Raw genomic sequence first — 19,910 nt, 5'->3', positions numbered from 1 at the left:
GTCAGTCTGATGAAGATTGGCATTCAGGTAAGCTGTCATTCATTTTCAATGTCAGAGCGCGGAGCGGGCGAACACTCCGGCGTGTTTTTTCCCCGCTCGCTCTCATTACAAAAGGCAGGACATTATTCATACAGACTGGCCGAGGGCTGAGGGGAGAGAATGATAGACAGACGGAGAGAGAGGGAGAGAAAGTGGAGGAGAGAGAGAGAGAGAGCGAGTGAGTGAGCGGAGGGAGGAGGAGGAGGAAGAAGAGAACGAGTGAGATAGAAGGAGGGAGGAAGAGAGAGGGAAGACGGGAGAAGATGCCGTGCAGTTTGCGGGAGCGCACAACAGCCTTTTGTGGATGTTTTGTTTTTGTGGATGATGCTTTCGGACTTGTGAAATGCGGTGGTAATTTTTTTTGTGTGTGTGTGTTTTTGTTGGGTTTTAAAAAGGGCATTATGGGATGTCTTGCGTAGGCGACAAATGTCGATTTTTTAAAATATTTACAAAGCGCAAAATGAATTTTAATATAAACTAATTATCAGAATTTTAATTGTCGCCGCTAATGGTTTGTATCGATCTAAACGTAGCTTTCGTTGGGTTTTAGTGAGGACGCTGTTTGTATTTTGCTGAATATTGTTAGTTTTTAATCAAGATTTTGCTCTGTAGCTAAATGTTTGTATGGTGTTCAGCTGTTTGGCAAGTTTGACGCGAGATTGAAGGTTTGTAGAACACAGTTTAGAGAAAAAAATACATTTGTTTTGTTTTGCATCAACTTTTTTTTTCTGAAGTAGGCTATTCAGGCAAGATTTGAGCTGCTCATATAACTAAGCTGACTCAATAACACAGCTAACTTATTTAAAATATTCCCGTTTAAATTGTGCTCTTAAGTTTTCTTGCTATGTAAATCAACATTAAAGTTTTAGTTTAATTAATAGTGATACATTTTATTATACATTCTAATTTTGACAAAAGTCTTCAGCACGGTAAAGTCTAGATATATAGAGCTGCAGATATGCACGTCAATGCATCATCTTTTATGACACTATAACAATAATTCATATTTTTACAGTGGGATGGTTGGTTTAGGGTTAGGGTTGGGGTAGATGTTAAAAATACAATTTATTGGGTAATTTAATAGATAATAAATAAATATATAAAAAAATAATAATACTCGGTACAACTAATGTTTTTTACATTACTGTGACAGTTAAGTTTAGGGTTGGACTAGAGATAGATGTTAATAAAATACAATTAATTGAAAATGTAATAAATAATTATAATAATTATTGTGGTTAATCAGCTATACCAACAGAGAAAACACCAGATTCAGATACTGTGACGGTTGGGTTTAGGGTTGGGGTAGGGGTAGACGATAAAAAATACAATATGTTGGGTAATTTAATAAATAACATAAATAATACTTGGTACAAATACTGTTTTTGTCACTAATGACCAATGAGTGACACTAATAAAATACAATTAATGGGAAATTTAATAAATAATATAAATAATTTTCATTAACTTCCAGCTGCAACCATCACAGTGTACATGTTCAACACGTACTGTTACAACTAGACGTTCACAAGCAACACTTTGGCATGAAATAGGGCAAAATACACTCTGAGTAACTTGTAATCTAATATTTATATTTATACCTTTGGTTAAAAAAAAGTTAAATATGTATGAAATAACATTCAAGCGTTAGATAGGTCTAAATAAAATCATAATTGCACATTCGCCTATTAAAACCTAGTGATTTGAAGTAGTGGAAAAGTGTAAAGATTCAATATGACTGGTAGTTAGCATTTTGGGGCAGCACAGTGATTCTTAAATATCGCTTATATTTAATATGTCATGAAGTTATTAAAAATTTAAATATGCCTGATACAATTGTTGGTAGCCTAAATGAACCTTTACTTTGCTGTATGACATTATAGTGGGTGTCTTCTATGAATCATGGTAAACAGTATATATTAAAAAGTATTTAGTTTTTGCTTAGATTTTATTGTACTTTTTTTTTTAACAGAAAACTTTCTAATAATAAAACTAGAAGCTTCATTATGCTTTGCTTTGATTTAAAACGATTTTGTCTTTGACCATATAAAGGTCCCAGACTCATCCCATAATCCCTCTGGTTGTGTGTTAGTAAATGGCAGACCATTGGAAACTCATGTAAAGTAATTAGGAATTCTATTAGAGACATGCTACTTCATTTAAGGGTTTTCTACAGTTATAATCAGCTGGTTATTATGATTTTAAAAAGCATCATTTAAGAAAGTCTCTACACTAGTAGTCTATGTCAGAGTTAAACTGTGTTTATTATTACTATAGTGTGTATTATGCTCTTGTGAATTGAATTCTTACAGTATTTGTCATCTGATTTGTAAAACATGAAGCTGATTGTTCCGTTCTGAAACAGAACATTATACAGTGCTGTAAATGATCAAGTTCCTCATCAGATAAAGACTTGTTCCTTTGTAAAAGTTTATTGACTTTCACTTTTGCATGACATTAACACCCTTTGCTGTTCTAAAACTTTTATGTTATTATTATTTTTATTATTACTTCTACTATTATTATTATTATTGTTATTATGTAAGTTTGGATTCCTTTCCTAAACTAACAAAGTTGTTTGACTAAGGAGTATCATTTGTAAAGTGAGGTGGTAAGAAAACTTTTGTGAATATATATAACAAATAGATTTTTGAGCCACTTTTATTTCACTTTCTGTAAATCTAAAACGATCTTTTAGTATTTAAACAATCTCACTTATTCTCACACTTATTCTCACATATATATAATCTCACATATATATAAAAAAACTCCAAGTGAGCACCATTTTGTAATAAAAAAAAAAAAGATCTGAGATGTGCAGTGAGAAAATAGTCTTAAATTCTCTTTCTGACTGCCTTAATTATGGATATGACCTTTCTTAACAGTTAAGTAAAACAGCAAAACAACATCATTAAACATTTATTAAAAAAAATTAAATGAAATAAATAAATCTTGAATGTAATTAAGAAAATAACCCAAAATATTAAAATGTGATTAACTAATCTTTTCCAGTATTTGCAACAAAGTTTTAAAAGAGTTAAATACAGTATTCCTTTTTCATCTTTATTCATTACTTCATATTCATTGGTTTTCATGAGTGAAGTATAGAAATATGATAACAAAAAGGGATATTTTTGGATCTGTGTATAGTTAAGATATATGCGAGTGAATGTGAGGTGTGGTTTTTATATTTTTTGTAGTTTATTGTATTTGCGCACTGTTTCAAGCACTGCATATGAATTTCGATGTGTATCATGCAATGACATTAAAGGAAATTGATCAATCATCCAATCAATGAACCAATCAATCAATTAGTATCATACAAATGAGCTGCACACATACATGAAACAACCTTGCATGTCCATTTCACGCCCAGAGTGAAGTCTCATTTAATCAGCTGTTTTATTTCTGCAGTGCAGGCGATCACGAGGCTTTATAATGTTTTGTCTGGAAGATAAAAGTTGTTGGATGGGGCTAATTTAAATGCCGAGAACCCTGCTGGGATCTTAATTGATGATTTGTGTCGCGGGACAAGCTGCCCAGGGGCAAAACTGCAAACACAAAATACTCCGACTTTATTTGCATATTCCCCTTCTCCACATTACCAGCAAATTACAATCCGAGGTTCAATACTGCAGGACCCCGAGCTCTTTTGGTCTAATCACTAATAAAATGACTCAGTCACTCCAAATGAGGAAGCAAACTGAGCAAAAAGGAGATCGTAAACCAATGGTGATGCTGCTAGACTTGCATAAAGCTATTTAGAAAATTGTCTTCCTTTCTAATGTGTTGTTTTTCATGCCAACTCTGTGTCTAAAGCGCTAATGTAATATACATAATATAGTCAAGTCTAAAGATTTCAAATAAGAGTTAATTAGAGTTTTGTGATCTTTAAATACACTGTGATGATTAAATCTGTGACTCTGGATCATAAGACCAGTCTTTTGGTGCACGGTTCGGTTGTATTTTGGTCAAATTTTCAAAGTGATCGATTTTGATTTCATGCCAAAAATCATTCAGTAAAACTCATCTTCCATGAAGACATTTTGTACATTTTGTTCCTTAAGTCTAAAAAAATGTAATGTTTGAATTAGGGCTGCACAATATTTTTGCATCGATATCGCAATGTGCACATCTACAATAGTCACGTCGCAAGATTTGCAACGTTGAGTCTAAATTATAGTTGATTAATAGGAGCTACAGAACACATGTTTTGTAGAGTCGCTGCTAAATTTAACCATAGAGTGAAAATGTATCATTTGTATGTGTTCTTAAGGCCTTAGACTTAGCATTTGGGCACAAACAGTATGATGTTTGGAGGTGTAACAAAGATTAATTGTATGTAATTAGTTTACATTTTATGCAAAATATATTTCTTTTTTAGAATTATTTTTTTCTTGTTCTAGTCCAAATATATACACCTCAGAAGTGAAAATAATAATATTTTAATTACCCTGTTGGTAGATGGTTTTGCTTGTTTTAAGAAAAAAACTCCTAATTTTCAGTTGGCGAAAACAAAGCAATATTTTTACTTGATCTACAAGAATTTTTAGATATTTGCACATGAAATGAAACAAAGCAAAGTAAGAAAAGCATTTTTTGCATTGTATTTGCACTTCTGTACTTGAATACTGTTAGACTGTAAACCATTAAATTGCGCTGTTCAAACTATCTAGCAGAACATGTATCACAATATTTATTGCAGAAAAACAAAATATCGCAATATCAGATTTTCCAATATCGTGCAGCCTTAGTTTGATTAGTAATATGCATCGAAGATTGGATTTAATATTTTTTTAACTTCCGAAAATGTCAGATTTCAAATAGGTGTATTTTGGCCAAAAATTGTCCTCACAAACTATACATAAATTCAAAATTCCATTCTTAGCAATGCGTATATTTTTTTTTAGCGATGAATAAATCTCAATTCCCCAAAAATTTTTTTTTTTTTTTTTTTGTGATCCTGGGTAAAATATGTGTTTTCAGATATATATTTTAATATCATCAAGTGATTCCTATATGGATAAAAGAACATTTATATAAAAACTACAGTTAAACTCAATGCCATTTTAATGTGTCTTCTGTGAATCATGGTAAAAGTATCTTTATTTTTGGCTCAGAAAAAAAGACACATTCTAATGTCTGCAAATAAATCCCTTTTTTTTAACACTTATACTTTAACTCCATAAACACTTTACCCATTTTTACTTTCAAGACCCCCTTTTCTTGGCTTTCTTTTTCTTTACTTACTTGGGGTGGTGTTTAATTGTGGACAGACTCCCAGAAGCATCCTGCAATATTGCAGGACCAAGGGTTCTTCAGTCTAATCAAATCACTAATAAAATTACCCAGCCACTCCAAATGAGGAAGCCAACTAAGGAAGATCGTAAACCAAATTGTGATGCTGCCGGACTTCAGTTCCACACGCTGCAGCTATTTAGAAATTTGACTACTCCTGTCACTTTTTTATGCCAACCCTATGTCCAAACACTAATTATTGAAGTGCCAGTTTTTGCACAAGCCTGACTTGGATCTTACATCTTACAACTGTTGTTTGTCTCTTGACAGCTAACAAGATATCTGTGCGGAAAAACAAAAAAAAAAACAATCAAGATGCTACGCTGAAAAAAAATCATTCGATTTACAATTTTTTTTAAGGTAAGTGGTTGCAAACAATTGATATGGGCTAAATTTAAACAAACAAATCAAGTTGAAGATTACTAAGTTTAATTTGTTTGTTTAAATTCAGCTCATATAAAATGCAACCACTTACCTTAAAAAAATAAAGTACATCCTTGAATCTTTTTTTTTTCAGTGTACCAGACCTGCACACACTGTAGCAATAGAAATTTGACTTCTCCTGTCACTTTTTTAATGCCAACCTAACACTAATTAAAATGTAAATTTTTGCACAAGTCTCATTTGGATTTTAAGATCTTACAACTGTGGTTTGTCTCTTGACAGCTAAAAATATATTGTATTTTTGCAAAATGAAAAAAGAAAAAACAATCCTAATGCTGCACAGAAAAAAAAAGTTATTTATTTAATTTACTTGATTTTTTTAGGTAAGTTGTTGCAAGCAATTGTTATGGGTTAAATTTAACCAGAGATGCCCAAACTAGGTCCCGCGGGCCAAAGCTGGCCCATGGTAACCTTTGATTTGGCCCACTGTCCCATCTGAGAAGAGAGGGAGAATGAGGGGTATTGATGTATATAGATTTAACAGATTAACATTTTGTTTGTTTTATTGTTAAGCTACAAAATAGCTAAAGGAAATTTAATATTTCAGTTAAATGTTGTAAATAAATTAGATTTTTAGACCTTGGGATTATAAGGTTCTATCTGCGTTCTGAATGATTTTGAGACATTGAGCTTCAAAGTTTTTTGCATTCCATAGCAAATAGTATGTGTGTAACATTTGTTTTTTTTTTTTATTTAAAAGTCTTAAAATGTATAAAACTTATTAAAAAACATCCCATCATGTAAATAAGTTGTCATTTATCAAGAATATGTCAATAACTGAATTTTGACAAAACTGTTAGATCTTAAGAGAACCTTATAATTCTAAGGTGATTCACAAGACATTGGCAACTTGACTAGTGTATTTGGCATTTAACTCCATAGTGTTAACATGAATTATTTGTTTTATTGCAATAAATTCATTTTAAGATGTTAAAAATTATATAATACAGTAGGTCATACAATTAAAGTAGTTTTTGCTGCTTATTTTGAAATATTATGAAATAAATTAGAAAATTACCCATGGCAACTTTAACGAAATACAGGTTTGCTATATTTAGCCCTCAATCAAGTTTGGTTTTTGGGCCTTCATAAGAAAATATTTGGGCACATTTGAATTAAAATCAAATTAAATTAAACATTAATCAATTTAATTTGTTTATATTCAGCCCTTATAAATTGTTTGCAACCGTTTACCTTAAAAAAATGAAATCAAATAAACCTTTTTTTTTCAGTGTACTAGACTTCCACATACTGTAGCTATCTAGAAATTTGACTTCTCCTGTCACTTTTTTAATGCCAACACAACGTCCAAATACTAATAATTGAATTGCCAATTTTTGCACAAGTCTGACTTGGATTTTCAGATCTTACAACTGTTGTTTGTCTCTTGACAGCTGACGAGAGATCGTATCTTTGCAAAATAAAAAAAATAAAAATAGCAAGAGAATTATTCATCAGCCTGCAGTCTGCTGGGCTCTCGTGTGTTCAAGGTGAAGCAATATGAGGCTACATTGTTCTTGTCTTCTTAGATGCGCAGAGACAGAGCTCTGTTGTTACAGGCTTCCACCACTAAGCCTTTGCTGATCCTGATGGCTCTCTGAGGAGCGCAGGCCTGTTATTGCTGTTGGACGGTTGCGCGTCCAAACGACCTCGCTACGCTGCCTTCTCACCGTTAGGCACGACGGTCAAACTCCTCTCCTGGGATCTGGAGGTAGAGGAAGATTTGCTTGATTTATAAGTGTGCAGGCATTTAACTATCAGCTGTAGTCTTGTGCTAACATCAATCTTCAAGCCTTAAAGGGACAGTTCACCTAAAAATGAAAACAGACTCACTATTTACTCACTCCTAAGTAGTGCAAGTCGGGCACTTCTCCAAATGGAATGGCAGTGAACTTTATAGCATCACTTACTTCTCCATGAATTCATCTATTTCTCTGTACATTCAAAATAAAATGATTTAATTATATAAAGCAAGGCCTTCTAATTAATATTATATTAATGTTATAAATCTATATTTTTGAAATGTAAACATAAATTGCTATAAATGTGAAGTGAAATGGGTTATTATACACAAACTCTTGTCTTTTATTATCAGATTTAATAAACTACAATGGACATTATACAAGTATAAAGTACAAAACACACAATAAGACATTAAGATAATGTTAAGCAATTTGGCAAACAAAGACAAACCTCAAACAACACGGTAAAAAAATTAAATTATAAAAGGTAACACAACAACACTGACAAAATAATACACCTGATAACAAGTAATAGATTTATAAGACCAAAAATTGTCTATTAGATATGCACTAAATGTATTAAATATCATGTTTTAACTACAATGGAAAGATGAGATACAGCGGTACATCCATGATGGACTGGCCGATGTAAAGCTGCTCTCGGCAGGGGAGGTGATGACGAAGTTCCCTGATAGGCTGGGGGTCATAGTCCGCATAAGCTGAGGCACACCACCAAAAAATCTTTACAAATAAACTGCAGATTTGAGTTTAAAACGACTACATTCTCACCTGAAAAACTCTTAAAACTTTAATTTGTAGCACAACAGAGGAGTATTTTTAAAACCGTGCAGGTTTCCTCCGCTATTTGCTTTCGCTGGTTACGCTGCAATGCAATCTGGGACACCTGTGCTTTGTAAGTTTGCACAAGTAGCATCCTTGGCAAAAGGGGCGGAGCAAGTACAAATCTGGGAATTTTATCTATACTTGGCAAGATGTGAACTTTGAATTGAAACAGTTCTTTGGCGACAGCTGATGACGTTTCACGAGGACACAAGAACAGAAGTACAGACTAGAACACATTGAGAAACAGCCTAGCAACTTCCTGCTAACAACATGCGTTTCTGATAGAAAAAACATGACTTTACTTCAGATGTGTCTTTCAAAATTTTCGGCACAATGAAAAAATCTTGCTTTCCTGCTTGTGTAAAATAAAAGTGGGTACACATTTAAAATCTTTATTACCATAAATATAATCTTTTTAAGCTAATGACTTCAAAATATATGACAGACATTTTAAGCTTAATTTTAGTATCTTTATAAAAGCTTTGAATGGGGACTGGGCTGATAAACGATATTATATCGAAATGCCATGCAATTTATGTCAATAACAATACGCTCTGGACTTTTTTACTCTATACTGATCTAAGAGCCAGTCACAAAGCAGAAATGTGCAACAATAGAAATCTAAAAGTGTTTATATTAGAGATGTACCGAATTTTTGTACCAAAAATGTGTTGGCCGAAAAATGTGTTATGGTATTCAATGGACCCTCTAATCTTTGTGGCTTAAGTTATTGTTAGGGTACTCTTTTAAATCTGGATGCTTTAACAACTTTCATATCGAAATATATATCAATAATCTTCAATATGGAAAATAATTATTAAGATTGCATTTATGCCATATAGCCCTTATTTGAATGTAAATATGATTTGACAATATGACGTCTTAAACGAGAATGGTCAAAAATGACTGCTGCTTTGGTAGTTTAGTAGTTATAGAATTCTGGTAGTTCCAGTGTTGAATCAGGATGATTTTGATTAGCTGTCAATGTTTTGAAAGATCTGAAAATAACTGCAGTGATTGAATTAGGATGATAACTACTACTTCAACTGTATTAAGGTCCACAATAGCTTGTTCTGTTCAATTCTGTTTATTTAACCTCTGGCCCAAGGTGTTTTTTACATGCCATTTTAATTTTTTTCTTTGCTATTTGGGCTTATTGGAACCTAATTAGAATAAAAATTAAAGTATCATCTTTTGATATGATGTGCTTTTAGAGAAAAATTATGTCCATATATGTGGACTTGTGGTCCGAATTTACATAAAACACTTTTTCCTGAATTTTTTAAATGCTTGTTTAACATATCAATTTTTATAACTTTATTTGACTATCAGAGAGTAAAAACTAATTTTCTTTCATTTTGGACAGTTAAAAATAGGGTTTGGGACATACTGTATGCTGCAAAATAGTTGCAGGATGACACTGTATGTCTGTAACCAAATATAAAACATTCAAAGTATTTTAAATTGCCACTTAAGAGCTAAATGTGCTGTCCACATACTGTATGTGAACACTCAAGCCCTATTGGAGGTTAAATATGGGTTTGATTTCCATTGCATGTAAAAAAAAAAATACTCAAGGCTACTCAAGTTAAACAACAAATACTGAGTGAAAATCTTAATTAAATGTTCAAGTGTATGTCCGAAGATATAGTTGGATAAAGTTAAAAAAAATGTAAAACTGCCTTACCAAAAAAGTAAAACAAAGTGATTTTTTTTCAGACAGGCATACAAAGGTTTGTTTGTTTAAAGTAGAAAAAAACAAATGCAAATGACTAATTAGAACTCAGCTGTGTGAAAGATAAAAAAAAAAAATCCTTTTTTAAAAATGTCAGTCTGTAATAGTGCATATGACGGAAGACAAAAAATTTAAAAATGAAATTTTATTCTAAGGAATAAAAAGGACTCTTCTTCATAAATGTACTCAATCAAAAGTACCAGTCGTCAGTTTAAATTGTAACAGTAAAGCAAAAATTTCCCTAAACAATACGAATGTATTAAGTGAAATTACTATGGTATTTTACACCCCTTTTGTTGTCTGCCACTTTAAATGTTTAAGCTCATTAAATCAGGTTGAGTATAATTGGCTTTCAATATTGTATTATTCATCAGCTGGAAAAAAAAAAAACATTCTGAAAGTAATTGCATTGAGCAGTGTCATGATAGCTAAAGTTGGTTATGAGGAAAATTTGCTTGATTTACATCTCGATCAGCTTTAGTCCGGCTGTAACATCATCACAGGCTGTTTTTTCATGTCGGCCTGGCTTGATATGTTGGAAGTGACATTGATTTGATTTATGAGGAAACACAGACTTGAAATTGTCCACGACAAAGCAATGATCTGACGTTAACAAAGTTGTTCTTTGGTGTTCATGTCAGCACTTGTCATGCACTCAAATAGATGCAGTCTAATGACAAATGACTTGATGAAAATCTGTCCTTCACTCTCTTTGCACTCGCGTCTATATCTGTAGCATTTAAATAAAACAAAAGGTGATTAAAATTTCTAAAGAACGCATTTGGAATAATTAACATATAGTTTAAAAAAACAAAACACATATATTTAGAAACCTGGAATACTTTATGAACTCTTTGACCTGTGCCTATATACTGTTATACCCACAGTTATCACACTGACCACTCATGCTTTTATTTGATTTCTGTTTTACTGAGTTAGATGATGTACAGTTGAAGTCAGAAATATTAGCCCCCCTGAATTATTCGCTCCCCTGTTTAATTTTTTCCCCAATTTCTGTTTAAAGGAGAGAAGAATTTTTAAACAAATTTTGAACACAATCATTTTAATTACTCATTTCTAATAACTGATTAATTTTATCTTTGCCATGATGACAGTAAATAATATTTTACAAGATATTTTCCAAGACACTTCTATACAGCTTAAAGTGACATTTAAAGGCTTAACTAGGTTAATTAGGTTAACTAGGCGGGTTAGGGTAATTAGGCAAGTTATTTTATAATGATAGTTTTTTCTGTAGACTATTGAAAAAAATAGCTATAAGGGGCTACTAATTCTGACTTCAACTGCATATGTTTTTATATATGTGTACTCTGATGCTATTTAATGCTGACATTCTTTTTGTTTATTGTGTTAATTGTTATATTGAAAAATGTTAAATAAATATTTTTTTAAAAAAGGAATGTGAAAAAATATTTTAAAGTTGTTAATAAATCAGAGGTTGGAGTTAATTTTTTTAAGGAAACTGTATTTCAGTCTTATTGAATGTGTCCTTTATAGTAAGCTTTTCTAATTTACAAGCAATTTCTGAGTGAACACCATTCCTCCATTTGTACCTAGACTTAAAGAATACTTGTATATTATTTAAAAGTTTACTATAATAATGTTCAATATCATATTGAGATTTTTTGGGGGGCTGAGATCTTTTAAATCTGACCAGTGGGCATCCTAGCAACAGCATATTAATCACCTGACAACACCCTAGCAACTGAATATTAATGACCTGATGACCTCCCACAAATAGCAGATGCTTTGTAACATGACATTATTTTGACCTTTTTTTTGAAAAAGGAATGTGTAATATATTGTGAATATATTGTGAATATATTGTGAATATTGTTAATATGGTGTCACAGTGACGCAGTGAGTAGCACGATCCCTTCACAGCAAGAAGGTCGCTGGTTCTCGGCTGGTCAGTTGGCATTTCTGTCTGGAGTGTGCATATTTTCCCCATGCAACCCATTAACCCATTTGCATGGGTTTCCTTCGGTTGCTCCGGTTTTTCCCACAAGTCCAAAGACATGCGGTATAGGTAAATTGGGTAAGCTAAATTGTCCGTAGTGTATGTGCGTGAATGTGTGTGTGTATGGATGTTTCCCAGTGATGGGTTGCAGCTGGTCAGGCATGTACTGCATAAAACATATGCAAGCTAAGTTGGCGATTCATTCCGCTGTGGCAACCCCATTTTAATAAAGTGACTAAGTGAAAAGAAAATGAATGAATGAATAATGTTGTTGTCATATTATATCATGTTGTTTAATATCATATTTTGGGTGAGATATATATACCAGGGGTATGAATAATTTTGAACTTGACTGTATATATTTAAAAAGCTTATTTACATTTTTTTTAACTATGATAATGTAAATACCATATTTTGATTTCTGGGTGAGATCTTTTATATCTGATCAGTGGGCATCCTAGCAACTGCATAGTAATCATCTGACAACACCCTAGCAAATGAATACCAATGACCTGCCGACAACCCACGCTTAGAAGATGCTTTGGCACATAACAAAACTTGTTTTTGACCTTTGTTTAAAATAGTGTCAGGTCTGCTGGTGATTGTGACAGATGTGTGAGTGCAAGGAGGGATGGTACTTGTAGTTCATTTCAGTGGAGGAATTGAAGTCTGTGATGTTTTCCAGTGATCTGCACGGCTGGTAATTATGACAATTTGGAAAGTTTAATATATTGTTTATTTTGTTTATATTGTTCTTGTCATATTATATTATATTATATTATATTATATTATATTATATTATATTATATTATATTATATTATATTATATTATATTGTTTAGTATCATATTTTGGTCAACAAAGCTTATTTTGACCTTTTTTTAGGCCTTGCAGATAACTGGTAATCGTGACAGAAGTGTGAGTGCAGGGAATAATGGGATTTGTAGTTCATTTAAGTGGCAGAATTTTAGTCTGGATGATGTTTTCCAGTGATCTTCTGACTTGGCCTAAAATTTTAAGGTAACAAACATCAGGACATTTTTGAGTTTATTCAACTTAAATCGAGTCAAGTGAAGTAATTGGGTTGAAAGTTAAGTCAACTCAAAAATGTCCTGAATTGTTTGTTGCAAGTTGAGTCAACTTTGTGACTGTGTAGATCACTGGTGATTGTGACAAATATGATTGATATGTTTAATATCATATTGTTTATTTAGCTTATATTGTTGTTGTTATATTATATTGTTTAGTATTATATTTTGGGTGAGATTTTTAAATCTGATCAGCGATGAATTAACTGGCAACACCCTACACTCAAAAAATAATGTTTGCTATTTGTTCAAACTACTTATTTCAAATGAGCTGAAACAACACAATGTTTCTTATGTTCAAGCCACTTACATTTGAAATATATATATATATATATATATATATATATATATATATATATATATATATATATATATATATATATATATATATATATATAAATATATATATATATATGTATGTGTGTGTGTGTGTGTGTGTGTATATATATATATATATATATATATATATATATATATATATATGTGTATATATATATATATATATATATATATATATATATATATATATATATATATATATATATATATATATATATATATAAATGTATTTATTGCCTTTTTGTCTTTATTAAGTAGATAGCACAGTATTTCAGACATGAAGCGAAATGGAAGAGAGAGAGAGAGGGGGTAGGGATGGGAAATGTTCTTGAGTCGGGATTCGAACTCAGGACGCCCTAAAGTGCTACTGCACAATAAGTTAGCATGCTAACCAATAGGCTGTTGCTCCGACTACACAAATAAAGTTTGTGGAACCCAGCATTTTTTACAGTGTAGCAACTGCAAAGCAATCACCTGGCGACACCCTAGCAACTGCACAGTAATTACCTGACAACATCCTAGCAACTGAATACCAATGACCAGATGACCTCCCACGAATAGAAGATGCTTTGGCACATGACAGCTTATTTTGACCTTTTTAGGCCTGGTGGTTGTGACAGATGTGTGAGTACAGCGAATGATGGGATTTGTAGTTCATTTCAGTGGCAAAATTGCAGTCTGGGTCCTTTCCACCAATTTGCAAGGCCTAGATCACTGGTGATCGAGACAAATAGCAATGTTTAATAACATATTGTTTATATTGTTAATATTGTTGTTGTCATATTATAATATTTTGTTTAGTATCATATTTTGGGTCAGATTTTTAAATCTGATCAGTGATTAATCAACTGGCAACACCCTACACTCAAACAAAATAATGCTTGCTGTTCGTTCAAACTACTTATTTAAAATGAGCTTAAACAACACAGTGTTTTATGTTCAAGCCACTTAAATTTTAAATACTAATGTTGACTTAATTCCTTAATGTTTCCCAACACAAATCGATTTTTTACAGTGTAGCAACTGCAATGCAATCACCTGACAACACCTTAGGAACTGCAAACCTGGCAACCACCCACGAATGCCAGCCACTTTTGCACCAGTAGAACAACCTATTTTCTTAAGAGTTTATTTTTAAAAATAATAATTATAAAGTATTTTTATCTCATGCAAATGACAGACAAAGTTGTTAATAACTACAGAAATAATTACTTCGGCAGTATCAAAAGCGGAGTCAAATTAGCAGCGGCTTATTATTAATTCTGAATTTAAAAAGCTCAAACATGACTGTAAACCTCCGCGTGCCTTTGTTCTTATCTCTAGTGGAATGCTGATAATCCAAATAAATGTACTCGGCGTCACTCAGGGAAATGCGAACACTTCCACCAAATCCTGAAATTATTATTTTTTCAGAGAAGAGTTTCTCAGAACACACCAAGGTTGAAAAATATTTTATTTGAATCCCGTTTGAGATCAAAGTAAGGGGGGAAAAAAATAAAAAACCTTCCCAAGACCAAGTCATATCTTCTCTCTCTCTCTCTCTAAATATATAAATATATGCATGAGTATAATAACTAGTCAAATTAAAATAACGTGCTTGAGGCAGAAGAGCGCTTGACTAAGGTTGAGAGAGAATGATGTTTAATATTTCCTCTATTAGAGGCACACATGAATTGCAGTTCTCACATGTTTTACACATTTCATACCTTGATAGATATTCTTCTCCTTGCGCATTTCTCTCGCTCCTGCCTTTTTTGTTTTAATACTACAGCTGAAATAGTGCATTGAATGCTCATCTATTACTGTAAAAGCCATCTCCTCCAAAAGTGGCATCTCGCTTCGTCCCATTTCAATGACATCATTCATAAAGGCTTGTTTTTTTTTTCTCCCATTCACACTTCCTCTCTGTCCTCTGGAGCATTCAAACACAGACCACCATTGATTCCTACCACCTGATTTCATTTGGACCTTTGACACTGCGCTATATCGGAGTTTCCTCTCCCGCTGATCTATTTGTGCATCTTTTGTTGCGTTTGGAGCAGAAACCCCCCACGTTTCCATCATCCTCTTTTAAGCTCACAGCCATTGAAAGACATTGATCGGTAGCTGTATGTGTGCAAAATGCTGGCAATGAAAGAATCAGTACATGACAGAAGCATTTAACAGTTATTCTTTTTTTTAAATAATGCACTCTCCTTATATAGATTGCGAGTAATCTAATTTACTCACTTTAAAAAAGGAATATAAATGGATATCAATCCCTGATAAATGGATCTGAGTTTTATTTGCAAAGTGGTGCATCTCAGGTAGTTTTATGGGCCTGTTGCTTTGCAAATACCCGTTAGGAGTAGTTTTCTAATAAAATGCATTAGGACAGAGCAGCCTCTGGGACGTCATAAAGCACCTGGCTTCCCGGTGGCTGAAGTCGTAATGTTTGATTTACAGCTCGTAGAAGTTTCTCTCCTAGAAAAGTGTAGCTCAGTCAAATTCCAAATTAGATTAAATATTTTTGTGACTTGTGAGGACTTTAATGCTATGAGTCCTTCAAGAAACGTGTTGTATATTATTAATGGTTTATATTTACAATGTAATGCACAAAATTTTCATTGTTGATTTGTATATTATAATTTAATGTACAGATTCCAAATTATACACATTACAACGATAGAAGAAAAATATAATTTTATGAGTAATTGTAAAAAAAAAGCAAAAATATAATTTTGATACATGTAGTATAAAAATGTGACAAAAAATAAATAAATAAATAAATAAATAAATAAATAAATAAATAAATAAATAAATATATATGTTTTTAGTGTTTTAAAAGATAAGAATCTCTGAAACTCTGCCATATATTTTATTTTTCGGAAACTATTTTATAATTAATAAAAATTAATGATAAAATAAATTTTTATAATTAATAAATTAGAATTAATTATAATTATATAATTATGAATATTAGACACATTTTACACACATATTACCCACACAATTTCTGTTTAACAGAGAGAAGATTTTTTTTCAACACATTTCTAAACATAATAATTTTAATAACCCATTTCTAATAACTAATTTATTTTATTTTTGCCATGATAAAAGTAAATAATATTTTACTAGATATTTTTCAAGACACTTCTATTCAGCTTAAAGTGACATTTAAATGCTTAATTAGGTTAAGCATATATATATTTTGTCTGTTTATATAAATGAGCTTGTTTTGATCAGTTCAGTACCATTGTATCATCATAAGCTGAATAATAATTAAAAAAAAACATTTCTCTAAGAAAATGTTGCACTATTAAAGCAAAACAGTTGTGTCATAATCAAAATGGCTTATAAAGTGTTTCAAATCCACCAAGGTTTTTATAAGAAAAACATATTTTAAGTTGGTCTGAATGGTCTATTATTTGTCTATTTGTATAAATGTGCTTGTTTTGATCAGTTCAACATCATTATACCATCATACGCTAAATATTAATAATAACAAAAAAATTTTCTCAAAGGAAATGTTGCACTATTGTAGGAAAACACGTGTGCAATAATAAAATAGCTTACAAAGTTTTGTAATGCCCCCCAAATTATTTTTAAGTAAAAACAATTTTTTTTAATTTAGTCTAACTGGTCTATTATTTGTCTGTTTATATATAAGGCAAGGCAAGGCAAGGCAAGTTTATTTATATAGCACATTTATTACACAGTGGCAAATTCAAAGTGCTTTACATAAACGGGAATAAAATAATCAAGTATAAGAAAATAAAAACCAATTATAAAAATTATTTAAAAAAACAGATAAAATGTATTATTAACGAATGAAAAAGAAAAAGTGTGATCTGTCGAACGTAGCACAGTGCTCATTCAGTAAAGGCACAGCTAAACAGGTGTGTTTTCAGTCTTGATTTGAACGTGCTCTTCTTTTGAAGTTGGAGCACATCTGATCATTTCTGGAAGCTGATTCCAGCAGTGAGGGGCGTAGTAGCTTAAAGCCGATCACCCTGCTTTAACTGAACTCTTGGAATTTCTAGTTTATATGATCTTAAAGATCTGAGTGATCTGTTAGGTTTGTATTCAGTGAGCATATCTGTAATGTATTGAGGTCCTGGGCCATTTAGTGATTTATAGACCAGCAATAATACTCAAAATCTATTCTGAATGTAGCTGGAAGCCAGTGTAAAGACCTGAGGACAGGTGTGATGCGTTCTGATTTTCTGGTTCTGGTCAGAATCCTGGCCGCAGCGTTCTGGATGAGCTGCAACTGTCTGACTGTCTTTTTGCAAAGGCCAGTGAGGAGGCCGTTACAGTAATCCACCCTGCTGCTGATAAAAGCATAAACAAGTATCTCTAAGCCATCACTGGAAACAAAGCATCTAGTTCTTGCAATGTTTTTGAGATGGTAGTATGCTGATTTACTGTATGTGCTTGTTTTGATCAGTTCAGTACCTAAGCTGAATAATAATACAAAACATTTCTCAGAGAAAATCTTTCTCTATTGAAGCAAAAATGGCTTATAAAGTGTTTTAAATCTTTCAAATGATATATAAGAAAAATAACTATTTTTTTAAAGTTGTTCTAAATGGTCTATTATTTGTTTGTTTATATTTGCATGCTTGTTTTGATCAGTTCAGTATTACATAAGCTAAATAAAACATACTTTTCTGGAAAAAAAAAGCACTTTGGAGCAAAACAGTGTTGAGATAATCAAAATGGCTTATAAATCATTTGGGAGATTTACAACACTTTATAAGTAAAAACTATGTTTTTTAAAGTTGTTCTAAATGGTCTATTATTTGTCTATTTGTATAAATGTGCTTGTTTTGATCAGTCCAGCAGTGCGACTGTTCATCATTATATCTGAATTCCTCGGAGCTCAGTGCTGTTTAGCGCTGCTGGTGGCTGATATTTGATACATCAGTATAAACGGCAGGATTTTAGGCTGCGGGGAGCTTTGACATGAGAGATTTCACACACACACCAGCTGCTTTATTGCGTTCGTACAGTATGTGCCGACAGTTTTGGGAAAACCTCATGTCATTTCAGATTTAAGAGGCTGCTTGTAGTCGCCAACAAAAGGCCTCAACAACATAGTTTTGGCTTTCTAATGGATGTTTCCGACTACGCTGAACCGCATTTCGCTCCCTCTCGCTCGGGTTTGTTTTTAGGGGTCCCGTAAGACAGAAAGTTGTTTCCTTTCAAGTGGAGTGTAAACATATAAAAAGGTTGCAGAATGAGTGTGTGTTCTGGCTCTGCTGTTTGGAAATAGCTCAGAACATTAAACAATCTTTTATTCCCAAAGCAGTTACTCCTCAATAAATTAGCAGCTTACTGCAGTGTTTCCCCATCCTAATACAGCCTCATCAGCAAGACCTGCAAATTTCTGCATCAACATTAAACCCATGAGTGTTATACTAGATATCATTTTGCAATATTTTTAGAATTATTTTAAGGGAAATGATGAGTTACAAATTATTTTTGTTTGCTCTTACCTGTGAGTATACTCAAATAAAAAGTCTGATCTATTCAAGATTTTTCAGAGATCATCCTAGAAAACTACTTTTTAAAACAATTAATACAAAAAAAATTAAATAGTGCTGGGCAAAAAATAATCATAATTTAATTGTGTTCAAAATATTTTGTTTAGACATAATATATGCGTGTGTATATGTAGGCGACACAGTGGCTCAGTGGTTAGCACTGTCACTTCCCAGCAAGAAAATCGCTGGTTTGAGCCTCGGCTGGGTCAGTTGGCATTTCAGTGTGGGGTTTGCATGTTCTCCCCGTGTCTGTGTGGGTTTCCTCCAGGTGCTCCGGTTTCCCCCATAGCCCAAAGACATGCGGTATAGTTGAAATGAATAAGCTAAATTGGCCGTAGTGTATGAGTGTGTGAATGCAAGCGTGTATGGGTCGCGGCTGGATAGGCATCCACCGCGTAAAACATGCTGGAATAGTTGGAAGTTCATTCCGCTGTGGTGACTCCTGATGAACAAAGGGACCGAGCCGAAGGAATATGAATGAATGTATACATGGATATATATATATGTTGATGCGCACAAATACAAGGAAACAAAACTGCTTTGTTACATAGATATTTATATTTATATATAATTTGTATCATTCATTCATTCATTTTCTTTTCGGCTTAGTCCCTTTTTTAATCTGGGGTCGCCACAGCGGTATGAACTGCCAACTTATCCAGCCCGTTTTTACGCAGTGGATGCCCTTCCAGCTGCAATCCATCTCTGGGAAACATCCACACACACTTATTCACACTCACACACTACGGACAATTTAGCCTACCCATTTCACCTGTACCACATGTCTTTGGACAGTGGGGGAAACTGGAGCACCCGGAGGAAACCCACGCGAACACAGGGAGAACATGCAAACTCCACACAGAAACGCCAACTG

General features: G+C 32.7%; 1 protein-coding gene across 1 annotated transcript in view; it reads left to right on the top strand.

Moving 5' to 3' along the window:
• Positions 1-19,910, top strand: part of pknox2 (pbx/knotted 1 homeobox 2) — a 218,893-nt gene continuing 198,983 nt past the window's right edge. Inside the window, exon 1 of the mRNA XM_009305360.5 lies at positions 1-27. The gene's annotated coding sequence lies outside the window, so the exon portion shown is untranslated. The remainder of the gene's footprint in view (positions 28-19,910) is intronic.

Source organism: Danio rerio, chromosome 10 (genome assembly GCF_049306965.1).
Source record: "Danio rerio strain Tuebingen ecotype United States chromosome 10, GRCz12tu, whole genome shotgun sequence".
NCBI lineage: Eukaryota > Metazoa > Chordata > Actinopteri > Cypriniformes > Danionidae > Danio > Danio rerio.
Note: the sequence above shows the minus strand (reverse complement) of the source record. Positions and strands in the feature narration are given on the sequence as shown.